Below are 20348 nucleotides of genomic sequence, written 5' to 3'. Positions count from 1 at the left end.
GGTTTCTTGAAGGGCAACCTTGACTTTTAATAGTAATTTAGAAAGCTATTGTAATAGCAACAAATCCCCCTAAACTCGTGTAACTATAGAACATATATTTTAATGCATTTTAAAAGTGTATTTGTACACATATAATGACAAACATAAAATCACAAAGTAAATTTTCTATTAACTGGTGTCAGGGGAAAATTTTATGCGTATATGTGTTTATATATATTTATATTTTTCCAATTTCTATTTTTCTAGAAGTGATTAATTAGTGCTACAACTATAAAGCTTCTATTTTCCTTGTCAATGACAATCTCAAGGCCTCTGAGCTGCCTCTTGCTTGACCTTGGTTTAAAAGCACAAAGAACAGCAACCTTGAAACTGGCATCAACAAGATTCATTCTACAGAAACCAGATGCAGCACAATAGAGAAAAACCACACATTCAATTTTAAGGTTTTACAGAAATTGCTCTCAGTATTTCTTTTTCTTAAAGACTTTTAAGTGCAAACGTCCTTCATCCCACAAAGAAAAATATTGCCATTCTGCCACTTAACACTGGCCAAAACAGTTCTTTGGAGACCCCTCTACATTGTTCCCTTTGATGGACACATGGCAGCAGGGTCCACACAACCCTGAAAGGATAATGGCCAGATGAGACTGTTTAGCCATAAAGCTTTCATTGAGCAGATCATGACTATGAAAGCACACTGGAAAGCATTTCATTAACATTTGAACAAGAAGGTTATAAGGCTGTAATAGAATCATACAGTTCAAATGGAGATGCATATATTATTTCCTACTTGAGAGGAGGTGTTTTCTATTGTCTTAGACCAGTGTTCATTTGAAGGTGCACTGCTGTGGCTGTCCTTTGCCCACAGAATTGTTTCTGTCTTCCGAGGTGAGAATACACATGTTAACCATGGGAAGTGGTCTGTTGGAGAGGAGGAAGGGGTGGAAGATTATTGAGTTGGGAAGTTTCTCTTGGTTATCATTTAACTAATTTAATTAATTTTCTAAAATTAAATCACCCTTCTGTAAACTGATGATCATTTTAAAATGTTCTGTATCTTTAATAAACTAAAAGATGTTTAAATCAAATATATCTATATATCAACTACTTTCTCTCATGAATTGCTGTTATTTCCTTATTGTTACAGAAAATTATTCAGATTTGGAAATCCACCTTAGGAAGAATCATATGCAAAACATAGAAGACATATGTATAATGAAGTTTAAATTGCTGAATATTAATTTGAAAAGATGAAAGCAATATAGAGTATTTTTCCTTAGAGCAATGGTATAAGTGTAAGTGTATAATAATTGTTTCTCTAGGAGGAAAAAAATCTAGATCTGTAGTATTTGTAGAAGTCTTTGTATCAATTTTGCAAGCATGGTCTATTTCAAGCTACTTGTGAAATGGCCCTGAATGCCAGGTCTTGAAGAAGCTGAGAAGAGATGTGTACACTTGGTGCTGGCGAACAGAACAGTCAGAAGCCTATGCCTTTTGGGTTTTGTGTCTGTCACTTCCTTTCCAGTACAACACTCAATGCAGCCCTTTAGTATGTCTTTCTTAAAACATTATAATATTAAAATGGCAACCTCTTCCTTGTCATTTTTCTTCTTAATGTTCACCCACTGCTTTTGTCACTTAATAAAAATCATGCTGAGGCCCTCTGTGCATCTTCTAGTATATGCACTTTATGTCACCAGAAACATCACTTGTTCTCCCTGCCTGCACACTGATTGCACTCCAGCTGGGGAAAACACACACACACACACACACACACACACACACACACACACACACACAAGGGATTTCAAAACTCAGGATATTAGTACCAAAGGAGTGGTCCGAGGGCATTGCTGTGCATCCCTGTAATTCTAGCACTTTTGAGGCAGATGCAGGAAGATCTCTGTGTATTAGAGGGCAGGCTGGGCAACAAAGTGAGTCCAAGGTCAGCCTAGAGTATAGAGCTAGACTCTGTCTCAAAAAAACTCAAAAGAATGTTTTTCCAAAATAAATAATAGAACTTCAGAGGAAGAAAGAGAGGAGGTTACTTTTTAGAAGTCTCTTTGACTGCTAGCTAGTGATCTATTTTTTTTTTTTGTACCTAGGATCCAATGTGTGACCTCATGTTTACCAGGCAAGTGCTTGAGCCTTTGAGCTAAATCCTCAGCCCTGATATACTTTCAGTTCTTGGAGTTTTCTGACTTCAGAGTGGAGAGTCAGTTACTTCTTGGTATAAATAATGCATACAATAAGTCCTAAATAATACTTCCGGTTATGTAATTTCTCGGCAGCGCCTGCAGTTAAGATACAAAAAGGAACCTCACATAGGAGTGCAACCTATTAGGTACTCTCATCGCGAAGTTTAGATCTGCTGCAGATGCATGATAGCAAGCACTATTTACACTACAGTTTGTAGATGAACATTGTTCAGAGGTCATAGAGACGGTGATGTTGATGCTAAGGCCCAGGGTCACGTGTCCCAGCGTGCTGCAGTGCTGAGGGTGTGAGCTCTGAATCCTTTTGTTAAAAGCATGCATGGTTCTCTTGTTAAATCTATGGGATGTGATATGACTGTGGCCGTGGCATCCATGCAGCTTCCTCTGCCCTGAACTGGTTTAACCTCTTTCCTTACTACTGTGTTACGCATAAGCCAACTGGAGCTAGTCTTTGTTGCTTTCAGCTAGGAAACTTGATTGGCAGGGAGGAGTGTGGGAAAAATGACCAAACTAGAGTCAAGGTCATGCCATCTATTTGTTGCAGATATCTCAATAGCTAAACAATGCTGAATACAAATGCAGACTTCTGTAGTCTTACCTTCTGATGACTCATGTGATCTTAATCGCCTTGGACATTGTACTTTGCACATTTTCACCTCTCCTCTGGCCATTCAGTTTCTCCCCTCCAGCACGCTACCTTCTTTTTTCTTAGCTTAGCTACATAATCTAAATTAAAACATGCTCAGGGTGAATATAGTACTTGTGCCACCAAGATGCAGTTGCTGTATAGGACACCTAAGGAATATTTGAAACATGAATGAATAATCAAATAGTAGGTAAAAATACAATGGTTTTGGATTGGATAGGCATTAATTTACTACTCAAACTGCAGTAACTTACTTAATAATGCTGAAGTCTAGCTGCACTTCATGATTTCCACGGCAGCTGGCTTTCAGGAAGGAGCTGCAGTATACGCCAATGTCATCTTGCTTTTCCATGTCATCATAACAGAAGATGAGTATACTGGCCGTAAACAATTATTGTACTTATACTGACTTTCCACTGCCATCAGTAGTCTGATTTGTCTCTTTCAAATTGCAAAGAGACCAGGAAATACATGTAAAAGCGTGCATATCTGGCATTGTATGCATGTGGTACATTTTTGATTCAATTATATTCTTATCATTTGGATCACCATTGGTTCCATAAGGAAATGGAAAGAAATGAGATGAACTGAATGAAGCCAGTCAGGAAATGACAGAGTGTAGAAGAAATCAGTAAAAATGATAGGAAGTAAGGTATGGTTTTGGGGATGGCATGAGCCAGGATGGTGTGACAGTGCTTCAGAGGAGTCCAAGGAGTCAATGAAAGTTAACTGGGATGCAGCGAAAATAAGTGGAGTGAATCTTGTGAATAAATCTTAGCTGGTGATCTGGACTGAGGAGAAAATCTGTCAATGCTCCTGATTTATGTATGTGTAGTTGTAAAAGAAGATGTATTTTCAAATGTCATGATAAATTGGAAAAATGAACCTTAAAGATTTTTTATAAAAAGGAAAAATGTTTTTAAAATTATAAATGTCATGTAATTATTTTTATTAGATATTCAATTAATAGCATATCAAATGAAAGTGACAATTTCACATATAGTCTTATTCCGCAAAGAAAGTTATAGATGATTCGATACATAAGTAATTACCTAGGTAAATAGACACATGTCTAAAAATACATCTGACTTATTTTATTTATGAGTATGATCATAAGTTGCATCCACATTTGCCTATAAAATTATCCAGTTTATCATTCTTTATGACTGAGTAGTACTCCATGGTATAAAAATACCACATCCTTTTTATCCGTTCCTCAGTTGATGGGCATTTAGGCTATTTTTTAGGTCTAGCTATTAGAAGTTGTGCCTCTATCAACATGGGTGCACTTATACTAGTGTGGTGTGATTTTTTTAAAATTCTTCTAGGAAGATAACCAGAATAATTTGAAATAGCTGGGTTGAATGGGAATGCTAGTCCCAGATTTTTGAAGAATCTGCACACTGATTTTCACAGTGGTTGCACCAGTGTATACTTCCATCAAGAGTGGTTAAGAGTTCCTTTCCCCCCATAACCTCACCATAATTTGTCGGTTGTCTCTTCACTCTGTTGGTAGTTTGTCTTGCTGTGTAAAAGATTTTCAATAGGATGAGACCCCTGCTGTTGATTCACTGTGGTAGTTACTGTGAAATCAAGGATTTATTCATTAAGTCTGCCTACAACAATGTCTTCAGGAGATTTGCCTCCTCTATCTTCTAGCAGATTCAAGTTTTCTGATTTAATATTTAGATTTTTGATCTGTGCTGAATTTAGTTTCAGCATACTGGTGAAAGATACAGATCCGATTTAAATATTCAGTATGTGAAGAGCTAGTTTTTCCAGCATCATTTATTAAAGAGGCTTTGAATGTGTGACAGCTTTTTCAAAGATAAGATGGAGTTGTTTCTGCACCTTTTAATCTGTTCCATTGATCTTCAGGTCTGGTTTTTTTTTTTGCCAGTACCATGCTGTTTTTATCACAGTAACTTTATACTGTAATTTCAGGTGAGGGATTGTGATGTCCCCTGTCTTGTCTTTGTTGCCCAGAATTGCCTTTGCTATTCTAGGTCTCTGCTGATTCCAAATAAGTTTTAGAATTATTTCTCTAATTCTGTAGGAAATGCTATTGGAATTTTGATTGAAATTGTATTGAATCTGTATAAGTTTTGGAAATATGGTCATTTTCACTGTTGGTTCTTCCTACCCAAGAGTATAGGATATTTCTTCATTTTCTAATGTTCTTATCAATCTCCTTTTTCAGAGTACTATACGTTTCAATGCAGAGGTCTTTTACTTCTTTCATTAGATTGATTAATAGGTATTTCATTATTTTGGATGCTGTTGTAAAAGGTGTTTCCCTGCTTTCTCACTCCATGAGTTTGTTACTCATATGCAAGAGGGCCATTTATTTTTGAGTGTCGAATTTATAACCAGCAATGTTACTAAATTTGTTTATTAAAACTAGAAGTTTTTTGGTGAAGTTGTTTAGGTCTTGTATGTACAGTATCATGTCATCTGCAAATAGTGATAATTTAACTTCTTCCTTTCATATCTTTCTTATATTTCTCTCTCTTGTCTAATTCTTTTGGCTAATGATTCCAGAACTATATTGAATAGGAGTGGACAAATTTGTATCATTCCTTATTTTAGTTTGAAAGCTTTCATTTCTTCACCGTTTAGTATGATGTTGGTTTGTCATAAATGGCTTTTATCAAATCGACATAAAGACCATCTATTTCAATTTTCTCTAGGTTTTTTTAAACCATATGAATGAATGTTGGACTTTCCAAAGCTACATCTATTGCGATGATCCTGCAGTGTTTGTTTTTGCTCTATTGATATGGTGTATTAATTGGCATATGTGGAACCATCCCTGCATTCCTGGGATGAATCCCACGTGGTCATGTTGTATAATCTTCTTGATGCTTTGCTGAATTCTGTTTGCTAGCATTTTATTGAGGATTTTTGCATCTATATTCATTAGAGAAAATGGCCTGTAGTTCTCTTTTTGTTGGGTCTTCCTCTGGTTTTAGTGTTAGGTTAATATTTGCCTGTCAGGATGAATTAAGGAGAATTGTTTCGTTCTCAATTTCAATAAAGAGTTTGAGGACTATTATACAATTCAGCTGTAAATCATCAGTATCTGGTCTTCCTTTTGCTGGAAAAATTTTAATTACATTTTTATTTTCATTAAATGACATTGGATTATTCAGAAAATTTATATATTCTTGACCCAGGCTTGATAATTCATATGATTTTAGGAGTCCGTTCATTTCTTCTGTGTTTTAGATCTATGAGAGCAGAAGTTTTCAAATAGATATTGATGATCTTCTGTATTTCCACAAGATCTGTAGTAATTTCATGTTTTTTATTCCTTATTGCATAAATTTCAGCTTTTTCTTTACTTTTATGATAAGGTTGTCTAAGGGCTTATCAATTTTATTAATTCTTTCAGAGAGCCAACTCTTTGATTCATTAATTCTTTGTATTATTTTCTTAGTCTCAATTGTATTACTTTCTGCTCTAATCTTTTTAATTTTCTCCCTTCATTGTGTTTTGGTCTTGACTTGTTCTTTTTCTAGATGTTTGAGGGGCTGCATTAAGTTGTTTATCTGCCTTCTTTCTGTTTTCTTGAGATGAGAAAAAGAAATTTCTCTCAAAAGATTGTTTTCCTTGACTCTCACAGGTTCTGGTAAGTTGTATTTGCATTTTTGTTCAGTTGTATATATTGTTCAATTTCTTCATTAATTTTCTCTGTGACCCTCTTGTTTTTCAATAGGGTGCTATTTAATTTCCATGTTTATGGAGCTTGTACAATTTCTTTTGTCATTAATTTCTAATTTCATTGTATGATGGTCAAATATCACACATGGGATAATTTCTATTCCTTTGCATTACTTAAGCATGTTCAGTGGACTAGTAGATGGTCTATTTTAGAGAACATCCTATGTGTAGCTGAGTAGAATTTGTATTCTGATGTTGTTGGGTGGAACACTGTAGAGTTCACTATGTCCATTTGTTCTCATGTTTGAATTGGTTGTGTTATTTCTTTGTTGATTTTTTGTTTTCTTGATGCATCTCTTTGTGACAATGGAGTATTAAATTTTCCCATTTTAATTGTATTATTGCTGATGTGATTTTTCATGCCTATTAATATTTATCTTACCTAGTTGAGTGCTGCCATATTTGAGGCCTGTAGTATGATTGTTCTCTCTTCCTCTTGAAGTTTTCCCCTAACAAGTATGTAGTGACCTTCTTTATCTCTTTTGATCATTCTTGGTTTGAAGTTCACATTGTCTGCAAACAGAATAGCTACTCTTGCTTTTTCTGGGTTCCTGTTGCATGAAGTGTTGTTTTCTGTCCTTTGACTTTCAGTCTATAAATTCCCTTTTGATTATATGTGTTTCACGTTTATAGCATATTGTTGAATTTTATTTTTTGATTCACTGTCAGTCTGTTTCTTTTGATTGGTGAATTGAGGCCATTTACTTTAATGTTTATAACTGACATGTATTGGTTTATATTTGTCATTTTGTCTTTCTGCTGGTGGTTCCCTACTATTCTTCTCTGTTTTATTGCTTGTTCGGCTTGTTGGCTTCTTTCTGCTGCTGTTCTTGGAATCGTGGTCATTTTTATCTCTTTGTAGAATGGTTTTCACTACTCTTTGTAGTGTTGATTTGGTGGTCATGAAGTTCTTCAGTTGTTCTTTGTCATGAAAGTTTCTTATTTCTCCATTGATTTTGAAAAATAATTTTACACAGTATATCAATCTAGGTTGGAAGTTATTTTCTTTCAGGACTTGAAATACTTCACTCCATGCTCTTCTTGACTTGATGGTTTGTGTTGAGACATCTGACATGATTTTGATAGGCTTTCTGTTTATTTTCTTTAGAGGTTTTTATTATTCTGTTCTTATGCCAAATTTCTAGGATCTTGATTATTATATGTCAAGGCATAGATCTATTTTTGTTATGGCTAATTAGAGTTCTATATGCCTGTCTTATATGTATGTTAGGTCCTTTTCCCATACTTGGGGAATTTTCTGCTTTTTCATCTGCAAGTAGACTTTTTATGTCATTTGTGTTGTCTCCTTTTTCGTTGACGCCTATCAGTATTGTATTCTTCCTCTTTGCATCACCTTGCAACTGTTAAATTGTTATTTCCTCATTCCTTGTTATTTTTAAGGGATGATTCCTTTCCTAATCACTAGCTGCCATCCTGTCTTCAAGGTCTGACAGTCTGTCTTCAGTTTCACTCATGTGGTTTTGGCAATCTTCAATGGAATTTTTGATTTCCTGGATATCTTTTTGAGTCTGTTTTATGTAACTGTTTTCTTTCAGAAATTTCAGGTGTGTTATTCAATTTAATCCATATGTATGTTTCATGGCCTTGATCTGAATGGGCTGGAAGTTTGAGTCTGCCATTTGTTCTTTTGTTTGGCATTTTCCTGTGTTCTTCCAATTGGCCAGATGCCAAGGCCTTGTTGCTTTCTACACTGGTGACCTGTTAAACAGTGGACCTTACTGAGGGTTGCCTACGTCTTTGCACCTCTAGTTGCAGCTCTGTGGACCTCAGAAATTCTTGCTGGGTATGGGTGAGTCACTGGATGCAGACTCCCAGTTTCTGTGGTCCTCATCAGTGGTTCCTGGACGACTGCAGGTCACTTGGCACAGACTCCTGGTCAACTCCAATCAATCTTAAGATATTCTTGTCTTATCTAAAGCTGCTGGATTGATTTCCCATGGTCCCTTGCTATTTTTGAGAAATCTTCCTTTTCCTGGTCATTAACTGCAAGCCTCTGTTCAATATCTGAGATCATGTCCTCACATCGGCCTAATCTACTTTGAATACTTTCAATGAAATTTTTATTCTCCTGGAGATTTTCTTGAATTTGCTTTATCAATTACATTTTTTCATATGATGAGCTTTCATAGTTTTCTTAAGCTTGTCTATGTTTTTGTTTGTATATGCTCTAGTATTGCTAAGCAGGGTCTGTATTTTTTAGTTGTTTTTTTTTTGTCTTTTTTCATTTTTATAAGTACCAGGGATCGAACTTATGACCGCCTGCTTGCAAGGCAGGTGCTTATGCTGCTGAGCTAAATCCCCAGCCCCTATCAGGGTCTGTATTTTGAACACTATCTCTACTTATTTGAGAGATTATTTCTGACTTCATTTTTTCCAGAGCCTCATTCAATTGCTTTGTTGTTACCACTTCAGAGAGGCCTAGTGGGGGGCTTTCAGTTTTTTCCACCTAATTGCTCAATGGATTTCCCTTTGGTGAACTGGATGTCTGGGGTTGCATTTTGTTCAAGTGTCTTCTCATTTTCTTTTTTAGTTTAATTCATGGGGTGTTGCTTGATAAGTTGCCTATGGTGGGTCACTTTATCACTAGTATTTAAGACTCTTAGGTGATGAATACTTCTCTGAAGCATCTTCCAGGCATAGCTCGTTTTTGAGTTTTGAGTCTGTTTGAAGACCTTACATGTTCAGTTTGTTGTAAATGTGAATTTATTGCTTGTTTGGCCCAGTCCCTAGTTCTTTGGCACTGTGCTGCAGTATTTTCTTTGATTCTCAGTCAGTCTCAGCCCAGGGAATAGCAGAAACAATGGGGCCAGCAAGTGAAGGCCTTCATATCCACTGCTCCCCTCCACTACCTCTTCTCACTGCAGAGGCCTCTGGGATTGTCAGGTGTCATGGTCATCATGACCATGTGTCTGCAGGGTGAGTCCTGTCTCAGGATGTCTCCTACTTCTTCACTGAAATTTCTCTATTCACTCTCTGTGGGCTTCAATTCATGCCTCAGAGTCTTCCTGGATCCATTGGACCCACTTCCCTCCTTCTTGTCTTCCACACAATGCTACATTCCAGTGTCTGGACAGTGACTCTCAGAGAGGCTGTTTTCTCTGTTGCTTACCACTCCACCATCTTGATTTCCTCAGAAAAGTTTATTAACAGTATCTTTAAGATATTTTATTTATTTTAAAGAGATTAAAAGAAAACAAAAGAATAAAAACAAACAAAAGTGATCTAGTCACTATATTGTGTATTGCTATCCTAAAAATAGTTGCTCAGATTACATGATATGGGCATGCAAAACAGATTAAACACTATAAACAATCACACCTTCATCCCTTGAGCTAATAAGATCAATAATGCAATTATATTTACTCTCATATGTATATATATTTAAATTTTATTTAAAGAGAAAAAAACAGAAAAAAGGTAAAAGTAATACAGAATTTCAAAAAAATAAACAGTAAGAAATCACTAGTTAATAGATTACATATTGTCATCTTAGAAATAGTTGTTCAACTTACAAAATTAAAGCATACAAAGTGGACATTCAAACAGTGAGACTGCAAACAGTTCTATTCAATGATCCAGCAAAAACTCAGTAATATGTTTATCTATCTTACACACTTAAATAAATATACATGCAATTATATCCTTTAGAGCACTTTATTTTCCTCTCTTTTTTACAATAACAATTACACATTTTGAGATTTCTTCTCTTCCTTTTCTCTTTTTCTCCATCCCAGTTGTTCTTTCATTTTAAGCAGTTTCATTCCTTTTCACAGTATCTATTGTACTTTTTATATCTTATCTAATATTTCAGTTTCTTACATGAGGGAGGCCATACAATGTTTACAAATACAAGTCTGATTTATTTCACTTGTGATAATGATCTGTAGTTGTATCCATTTACCTATAAAAGTCTCTAGTTTATCTTCTTTATAGCGACTAGTATAACCTTGTATAAAAATACCACATCTTTTTTTATCTATTCCACAGTTGATGGGCATTTGTGTTATTTCCAAGATTTGGCCATTACAAATTGTGCTGCTATAAACATAGTTGCACATGAGTTGCTGTGGTATGATGTTTTTAATTCTTCTGGGAAAATACCCAGAAGGGGAATAGCTTGGTCAAATGAGATTTCTCACTATAGTTTTTTGAGGAATCACCACACTGATTTCCATGATGATTTCACCATTCTTCACTCCCACCAACAAAGGAGAATTTCTTTTACCCTAAAGCCCTGAAAGCATTTATTATTGGTTGATTTCTTGGTGATAGTCATTTTTGTAGCACGAGGTGAAATCTTAGTGTTGTTTTAAATTGCATTTTTCAAGTGACCAATGGTATTGGACATTTTTTCATGTATTTATTAGTCATTTATATTTCTTCACCTGGGAAGTAGATACTCATTTCAGATGCCCATTTTTGGATTGGAATTTTGAATTTTGGGGGCCTGATTTTATTTAATTCTTTATATGTTCTAGATCGAATTCCTTTGAGGGATAGTTGGCTAAGATTTTTTTCTCAATTCAGTGATTTTCATTTCACTCTATAAATGATTTCTTTTGACATGCAAAAACTCTTTAATGATATGAAATTCCAGTTGTTGATTCTTTGAAGTATTTCACAGAAATACTTCATCCCATACAAGCTGCATGGGGTGCAGCTTGATTTTTGTTTATGAACTCTCTACCTTCCTCTGTATCTTCAAGATTTCTACCTACTTTGTCTTACAGTAGGTTTAGTGTTTCTCTTTTAATATGTATGTATTTGATTCATTTTAACCTTGGTGATTGGTGATAGACTTGGCTCTTTGGTATATGGAAAACCAGTTTTTCTAACACCATGTATTAAAGCAGTTATCTTTCTTCCAGTGAACATGTTTGGCCCCTTTGTCAAAGAAAAGTGGATGAAAATGTTTGTAGTTGTGGGTGTATCTTCTAATGTATTCCATTGATCTTCAGGTCTTCTTCTTTGCGAGTACCATGATGGTTTTATCACAGTGGCTTTATAGTATAATTTCTGATCAGGGATTGTGAGATCTCCTGCCTTGCCTTTGTTGCCTAGAATTTTCTTTGGTCTTCTAGGTCCCTTCTGGTTTCAGATGAATTTTAGAAAAGATTTCTCTAGATCTGTGAAATATGCTAATGATATTTTGACTGAAATTGCATTAAATCTGTGTAACAATTTTGGGAGTATGGCCATTTTCACAGAGTTTTTACTTCCTATCCATGGGCAAGTTATAATTTTCCATTTTCTGAAATCCTCTTCGATTTCTTTTTTCAGAATATTGCAATTTTTAATCTATAGATCTTTTACTTCCTTTGTTAGATTGATTCCCAAGTATTTAACTATTTTGGTGCTACTGTGAAGAGTAGGAGGATTTCCCTCATTTCTTTCTCAATGAGTTTGTTATTTGTGTGCAGGAATGCTATTGATTTTTGAGTGTTTGCTTTGTATTGAGCTACATCATTGAATTTGCTCATAAGTCTAGCAGTCTACTGGTGGAGTATTTGGGGTCTTCTATGTAGAGTATCATGTCATCTGCAAATAATGATAATTTAAATTGTTACTTTCCTATCCTTATTCCTTTTATTTCTTTCTCTTCTCTGTTTGCTCTGGCTAATGTTTCCAGAATTACATTGAATAGGAATGGTGATGATGAACATCCTTGTCTCCTTCCTGATTTTAGGTTGAAAGTTTCTTGTTTTTGTGCATTTAGTGAGATGTTGGCTGTTGGTTTATCATATATGACTTGTATCATATTGTAGTAAAAACTATCTATTTTGATTTTCTGCAGGATTTTTATGATGAATGAGTGTTGGACTTTATTGAAAGCTTGTTTTGCATCTTTTGAGATCATCATGTGATTTTTGTCTTTGGTCTGTTGATATGGTGTGTTACACTTATTGATTTGCATATGTTAAACCGTTCCTGGCTTTCTGGGATGAATCCTGGGTGATCATGTTGTATGATCTTCTTGATGATTAGCTGCATTCTATTTCTTTGTGATATTTCAAATGATCATCCTTTTAAATCTTTTGCAAAGTAACAAATGACTACTCTTGTGGGTCATTTTTGTTTTTAAATTTTTGATGTATTTGTACATATTAACTTTAAATAATAGGGTTTCTTTGTGGCATTTTCATATGTGAATATAACGTATTTTCATTATATTACCACTTCACTCCATCATTTCCATTCTGCCTATCTGTATCACATTTTCTTCATCTTGTCTAGTAATCTCACTTCTACTTTTCATTTCATTTTAAGGATATTGCATGTATTATATAAAACATCATATTTGTCTTTCTGTCTTGATTATTTCATTTAATATGATGATCTCCAGTTGCAATTACTTTCCAGCATGATTTAGATTTTAATAATATGTCTTGTTTCTTTTCTGTCTCACATTTTTATTTTACTCTATTAAATTTATCCAAGGACCAGTTGTCACATTTTGATTTAGCTTCTTTGTATAACATTATTGGCCCATTACATATCATTAGTCATCTTGTTAAATCAATTTTTGATAACCTTAGGCATAGCGCATTAGCTGATAAAGAATACCTGATTGGAGTCATAAAAACAGATTGTCTTTTACTTGTTGGTGAGGAAGCTACTGATAATTTGGGTGGAATTATTTATTGTGATTACTAATAATGTCACATGTATTTGCAAAGGATTCTTAAAGACAGCCTGAATGCTATACTGTAACCACTTGAAGGAATGAACTGTACTTTATCACTGGATTACTCATATAAAACAGTGCTAACCCCTTAATAAGTATACCAATATTTATTGAATGTACATAGTCACTTAACGTCTGTGGTCAAATTGTTTTTGCACATTTTGTCCTGTATATCACTGATTACAAACACATCAACGCACATGTAAACTATAACTCTTCCTGTTGTGGTCTTGGTCAGTGTTTTATAATGCTATTGCTCACTTACTGAGATATCATATGTTTTATTCATGTATCTTATTTATGAAGCATTTTATTGTTAGCCAATATTGAATGGAAAAAACTATGTACTTGCAACGAAAATATGTTTGAGAGTGGTTATGACAATTTTGTTTGTATTAATCCCAAACTGGAAAATTGTCAGCAGTATGGTAAATTATAATAGAATATTTCATAGAAATGTAAATCACTAGCTATATATAATACTATGGATATTTACTAACAGTAAGAAAACCAAATAGAAAAGATGAAATGCTTTGGTAATTTATATAAAGTTTTAAAAAGGAAAAAATAAAGTATAAAGTAAGAAATAAGGATACTAGTTACTTATTTAAAGGAAGCTTGTGTTAGGGACTGTGACATAGTGTGGAATAATTTTATGATAAATGGAGAATGGTCTTTTTCTTGATTTGAGTAGTAGTGAAGAGGGTATTTTTTTTGTTGTTGTTTGTCTTCGTTTTTCTTTTTGAGACAGGATCTTGCTATTTAGCCCAGACTGCCCTAGAACTCACATGGAGTCCAGGTTGGCATCCAACTTGTGGTGATCCTCCTGCCTCAACTTCTTGAGTGCTGAGATAACAGGCACACACCACCCTGCCCAATTTGTGGGCATGCTTTAATTATGTATAATTACTAATCTGTGTATTTTCTGCAAATGTCCTATTGCTCCATAAAAACTTATTTTAAAAGTTCAATACATTTACATGACTGATTAAAAACATTTTAGGTAGTTAGTAAGAATCTGAAAGGCTATTGGGAAGATTTGAATAAAATTAAAAAGGAAATGAAAGAGCCATTCACAAAAAAATCAATATGTATATTGATATTAAATTTTTAAAATTAAAAAAATCAAATGACAGGTTAACACAATCCAACATGGTTGTTTGATATAAAGTCAATATTGAAAAACCAATTTTGTTTTTATACAATCAAATTATTCTTTTCACTACTGAAAAGCATGACATAAAGTTAATAGGTACAATTTATAATTGAATTAAAAACTTTACTATTTATAATAAATGAAATCTGCTCTAAAAACCTCTATTTCTCATTAAGTTAAAGAAAAGTTTAAAGAAAATCTAGATGAATTAAATATACTGTCTTTTTAAATAGGTTGATTTGTTATTTTATATGTATATAGATTATTTCAGTTATTCCAAATTGATTATTTTTTTCCAAATTGATTCATAGATTCAACAATATGACAATAAAAACCTAGCAAATTTTATGATGAAATTTGGCAAGCTATTATATAATTTATATTGGCAACACAAAAGCCATAATTAAACATTATCTTGAGGGATATTAACAGGGTGGGAAGTCTTATGTCACTGTATAGTCAAACTAATTGTAACACTACAGTAATTATTGTATTGTACACAGACAAATAGAACAGTGGGGCAGATTAGTAACCCCAGGTATAGGCCAAAGCGTGAATAGACCCTTGATCTGTGAGAAGTAGCATATTGTAGTGGAGAAATGACAGGCTTTTCTTTTTTTTTTTAAATTTTGTTTAAAAGGAAAAAGAGCAAAAACAAAACAAAGCGGTGTAAGGGTACGAGTAATACAGAACTACAAAACAAAACAAAAAAAACAGTAAGAAATCACCAGTTAATAGATTACACATTATCATCTTAGAGATAGTTGCTCAAGTCACAGTATCAAAGCATACAAAGTGGACATTCAAACAGAGAGACTGCAAACAGTTGTGTTCAATGATCCAAACAAAAACATTAATATGGTCAGCTATTTAACACCCCTAAACACACTTGCAGTTATATCCTTTAGAGCACTTTTTTCCCCTATTTTTTACAACAAAATTTACACATTTTGGGTTTTATTACTTCTTAGTTCTTATTACTTTTTTTTGGAAGAGAATAAAGTCAAATATGGCAAAACAAAGCTGTCAGTCAAAACCAAGGATAGACATAGTACGTGATGTAAAAACAGCATACAAGGTTATCAACAATGGTTACCATAATGCCTCTTGCTTCCTTAAAAAGAATTGTCTATCTCATTAGGTATTATAAAGTTGAACAAAACAGTAGACAACAAGACCAATAAAACTTAAACATTGTAAACATTACAGGACTTTCAAAGGAGATAATAGTCAAACCAGAATGGGCATCTTAGTGAATCTTACTGCCTTCAAAGTAGTTGCCTATACTCTCAAACTTGATACTATCATACAGAACGGAACAGAGTCTAATCAGTCAAAATAAGATAGTGGGAGTATTGCAGGGCTTCAAATCAAGTTAATAAGAAATCAAAAAGTTACTGTAATATATCCTGCTAATTTTTAAAAAAATTTTCCCCTTAATTAATTTTATAAAAAATAATTCAATAACTTTTTAATGAATAAGGGAGAGATTGAGATAAAAGAGGACAAAGCTTGTACTATGTATGGCTAACAGAAGCATTGAAAATATACACGCATAAAGAATTCCTATGAATAAACAAGTGAGAAAATACAAAGAACCTAATAGTAAAATGCTTCAAACTCAGAAAGAAATGTTTCATAAAGAATTCAAATGATAAAAACATAAAACTTTATCAATTCAATTTGTAATGGAAAAGTATAAATTTAGATTACATGGAATATCCAAACATAATGAGCACATGAGGAGAAAAAAATTAGTCAGATAATACCAATTGGTAGTGAGGATGTGATCAACTTTAATTTTTACACAATGCAGGTGAGAATATATGAACCCTTGTTCCATGTGAAACCAACTGTGGACTCTGTAGTTGCATGATTTTGACTATATAACCCAAAACATGTCGCCTGAGAGGGGATATGGCAAACGTTGATAGTTATGTTTTGAGTGTAAGTGCCTGGGGGAAGTTTGGTGGGACTGAGTTTCTTGATGAATACTGAGTGGTGGTATCAGCACTGAACTGCAGATACATAGTCATCTTGTTTACTTTGAGACTTTATTACTTGAGAGTGATTGAATCTTCTTTCAAAGTCAAACTACTATTACTTTGAATTTTCAGTCTCTCAAAGACTGAATTAGTTTAAACTATGTAACATATCTTTTCTTGGGTAACATTTCAGAGTGCTTGTTATGTTCCAGGCCCAATACTAAGAATGTCATATATATTGCCTCATTCAGTGAACTTGGCAACAAATTGAGATAAATTCTGTTGCAGAGACGTTGAAAAAAGTGAGCTCAAATCACAAAAAGAGATTTACTTTCGGAGTACATATTCTTAAATTTGTATTACTGCCTACTTGTATATAAGTATTACTTATCCTTGTGTTCTTCACAGTACTTAACATTACTTTACACATAGTTCATGATTCATATATATGTATGTCTCCTAAAATATTGACATGCACTATCCAGAACAAATCAAGAATCCATAAACTGTTGACCTGAGAGGTTTTTTTAATGTTTGTTCATTCATTCAAGTTGAGTCTTTAATAAGCTTTGAATTTTCTTTGTTTTATCCAAGTAAATTTTCTATACAGAATGATATAGGTATGCAGAAACCAACAAAGCTTATCTTGACAATAAATTTTAGCAGTTAAATAGCTGCCCTTTATGATGAAAATATGTAAACAAACACACAAGCTCATACAGAAAACCATTTCAAAAGAAAATATCAGGCACTCAATTATTTCTTTTATATAGTATTTTCTAAAGGTCTTTTCTTTTCTCAGTGAGGGTAAATTTATTGGAAAAGACCAAAATTACATTCTGTGAATGGTATTCAAATTGTGAAGTGTTAATTTTTCTGTCCAATCAAATCATTGAAAACATTATTTTAATAATTCCTTTCTGCATAACCTTAAATGAGAAAAATGATGACATGATTCATAGTAACCAGAGGTGGATGAGTATCACCTTAAAAAAGCAACAGGAAAACAAACAGATATTACAGATTTTCATTTTGTTGTATAAAAATATTCTTTTACCATCCTTACAAATAATTTTTCAGTATTTATTTTTCTCCAGATCTTTCTGTAGGCTCTGAAATTCATGAAATTCAAAGTGCATGTTTGCTGAAGAAGGTATACAGTGAATAAGTACAGCATATTTTAGAACATCAGGCTGTGATAAAAGTTAGAAAGGTGAAATAGAATAAAGGAGAGTGAAGAGCAGGTGACGATGTGCTGGTCAAGGGAGGCACCTCTGAAGACGTGTACAGAGAACTAAATGAAGCAAGGATATATTCCAGCCTATTTTTGGAGAAAATAGATTCTAGACAGTTAAGATAACACCTGGAGGTGGACTTCTAGTGAGAGAGGAGAGCCCTAGGACCTGAAATAAGTTAGATGATGGGGCTCAGTGCTAAGACATAAGTACTGTGCGTAAAAAAGTGTGTGCATGGATATATTTCCACTTAAAACTTACAGTAATCTTTAGGGTAAGCTTTTGATGATGATGTTTATTTAAGATGGTGAGTGTAAGAATTATTTCACAAACTCATTTCTGCTGAGATTTTCAGGTATTGCATTAGAACCTGTAGTATGGAGCCTCTGAATATGGTTTCCTATGTACCTCCTTCATTCAGAACATGCGTATTCTCTTCCTTGTGAGTGGAAATTAGAGCCAGTAACAGGCTTCTAACAAGTACAATATGGTGAAAGTGATGAAATGTCATGTCTATGATTAGGTTATAAAGACTGTGACTTGTCTTTTGTTAGCACTCCTCTTGCCAGTGTTTTCTCTTGCTTCCTTGCTCATTTTGAGGAAGCTGGCTGCCATGTTGTGATATGCTAAACAAGGTCATGTCACAAGGAACAGAGAAACTTTCAGTTAGCAGCTCATGAGGAACTCTGGTCTTAGTTGAAGAGCTCCAGAGGAACTGAAACATTATCAACCATGTGAGTAAACTAGCAACAAAATCCTACCTACTCAGTGTTGAGATGACTTCAGTCTTTAAGCATCTAGTTTTTAGAGCTGAAGAACTCAGCTATGCTAAGCTCATATTACTGACCCAAAAAAAGCTACAAGACAAAAATATGAGCCACTAAGTTCTTATGCAATAATAGGTGGGTTGCAGCCCTATTTCTAAATTGAGTAGTAAATGATCATGTAATACTAACTAATAATCATAATTACTTGATTAATTCTTTAGGTTAAAACACAGATAAATGTAAGAGAACAAATTTAATGTTAAAAGGTTATTCAGATACCTCTATGGACATATTTGGTACTGAATATACAAATAAAGAGCTAATGTAGAATAACATATTTCATTACAAACTAAGCATTCCAAGCCAAAATGTAACATCTTGTGGTTTACCCTCTATTTCATTATTTTACACTTCAAGCACAAATACAATTCTAAGTAGTAACCTGGGACATGAAAGCTCTGTTTATTCTTTAATATTGTTGTGAACTAATTACTATTATTATTTACTATTATTGTTTATTTTTAACCTACTCTTTAATCACATGAAGAGTTAATGTCACGGGGATTGGAAACACAACCTTCATCTAAAATAACTTGGAAAAGTCCAAAGATTTTAGGAAGCTACTCATGAAAAAATATGTTACTGAATTCACATGTGTAAGGTTTGACAATGTAAGTGGAACGCTTCATTAGCTTTCATATAGAAAGCAATTTTTATTAAATGATAAATGATAAAAATGTGCTGAGTTGGTGCTAATGCACATATTATTAAACCTCCCCAGGGTCCACAGCAATTCCTTACAACTCAGGACAACTTCAGCATTGTCATCATTTAGAATTGCTGGCTCATAGTGATGGCAGAAATCAGGTCTATTTAATTTAGTTTTAAAATTGCTTTATATTGTCCATGGAGAAGCACCCTCCTTTGCTAGCACACTGCTTCTATGATCTTCCTGCATTCTCTAGGCATACAGAAGATGCTCAGTGAATACATTTTTCTAAGGAATGGCCTAAATAAACTCAAGCAGAGCATTCATTTTCTCCATATTATTTAATAACAGAAAAAATAGAAAATATAATTTGAAATAAATTCCACTGATTTGATTAGAATTAAAATTAATGTAAAAACTGTATGCAGTATATCTGTAGCATCAAAAAGACAAGTTGTACCTAGTTTAAATTAATCTTTGCAACTCAATTTCCAAAGAGGGAGCCCTATACATTGTAAAATTGCCCAGGGTCACAGTCAAGGGTACTGCCAAGCATCAGAGTTTGTTACTTTTTCTAAGCTCCCTTCTAAAAATATGGAATAGTGGCTTAGGACATTTTTGAACAAATAGCGCTTAGTTCAAAGGCATTTTGATTTTACATTTCCAGTTACCTTACCTTAGAGAAAAAAATGAGTAAAAAAATGGAAGAGAAAATCAGCAAGAGGATGTAGTATGTAGTTTAGTCAGGCTGTTATTATACTTTCCTTTTATTTTAGATATTGTTCAATTCAAGGATTTCTATGTGATTCAGGAGTATAAAAATAGGGCAATATTATAGTGAGTGCCTGTAATCAATGAGTAATAGTTAAGATTCATCCCAATTTTAATATACAAAGACATCTTAATTTATAATATTTGGTCACTTAGTTTGTCATAATTATTGGCTTCAATTCTAAAATTGAGCCTGTTTATCCTGAGGTTATGAAAAAAAACATAGATATCTGTGAGATAGTCACAAGACATAGTTTTGGTCAATGGTATGTAAATATAAGCAATAAGTGATGCTCTGGAGGGATTTTCATAGAGGGCTGACTCAGACACTGTACAGAGTTTCACCCTTCCCACTTCCCTACTTTCTTCCTGAAATTTGAACATTATGACCACAGCCCCAGCAGCCATCTAGAGAGCATAAGAATGAGGCTCAC

Source organism: Cavia porcellus, unplaced genomic scaffold (assembly GCF_034190915.1).
Source record: "Cavia porcellus strain 051 isolate PalLab524CR breed Dunkin Hartley unplaced genomic scaffold, mCavPor4.1 scaffold_33, whole genome shotgun sequence".
NCBI classification, from domain to species: domain Eukaryota; kingdom Metazoa; phylum Chordata; class Mammalia; order Rodentia; family Caviidae; genus Cavia; species Cavia porcellus.
The sequence above is the reverse complement of the archived record's forward strand: the minus strand, read 5'-3'. Positions refer to the sequence as shown.